The sequence below is a fragment of the Myotis brandtii genome, unplaced genomic scaffold (genome assembly GCF_000412655.1).
Source record: "Myotis brandtii unplaced genomic scaffold, ASM41265v1 scaffold403, whole genome shotgun sequence".
NCBI lineage: Eukaryota > Metazoa > Chordata > Mammalia > Chiroptera > Vespertilionidae > Myotis > Myotis brandtii.
In genome coordinates, this window is record NW_005365474.1 from 114,665 (window position 1) to 115,207 (window position 543).

At 70.7% G+C, this 543-nt stretch overlaps 1 protein-coding gene across 1 annotated transcript in view; it reads left to right on the forward strand.

Moving 5' to 3' along the window:
• ADGRD1 (adhesion G protein-coupled receptor D1) overlaps nucleotides 1-543 on the forward strand; it is a gene marked incomplete at its 5' end in the record, with an annotated part of 49,489 nt that overhangs the window by 35,198 nt on the left and 13,748 nt on the right. The gene's annotated exons all lie outside the window — the stretch shown is intronic.

A 543-nucleotide genomic window follows, 5' to 3' on the forward strand; every position in this document is an offset into this window, starting at 1 on the left:
CAGTGGGAGCAGTCAGACCCCCACACCCCAAACCACAGGCCAGGGAACCGGGGGCTGGAGAACGGGGCGCCGGCGCCGGCAGCGGGCGTTGAGCGGGAGAGAGAGTGGCCGCAGCGTATCGTCTGATCTGAGGGGAACAGGCAGCAGGTCGATACGGCCGTTACTCCACCGCGTCCCCAGCCCGTGGGCTAACCTGGCAGGTGGCCGGCCTCTGGGGCTTCTCGGCCTCCGGAGACCTTGGCGGCTGGGCCCTGGGGCAGAAGGATGACCCTGGGTCAGGGGTCACGGGTCAGGGGTCACGTCCATGCCCTTCCGTGGCGAGAACATAAGCGGGGCTGCCTGCGAGGCTGCCCGTCCCCCAGCGGAGTCAGAAGCCCGGGCGCAGCGCTGTCCGGTCCCATGACTCTGCACCCGCTCAGCCATGGGCCCTGGGGGCCAGGCTCCCCTTCCCACAGAGCCACCTTCCCGAGCGAGCCCATGAGCGGGCCTGCAGGGCTCTGGGTGCTGGACATGTCCCCCCTCCCCCCCCGTGTCCTCAGGGGG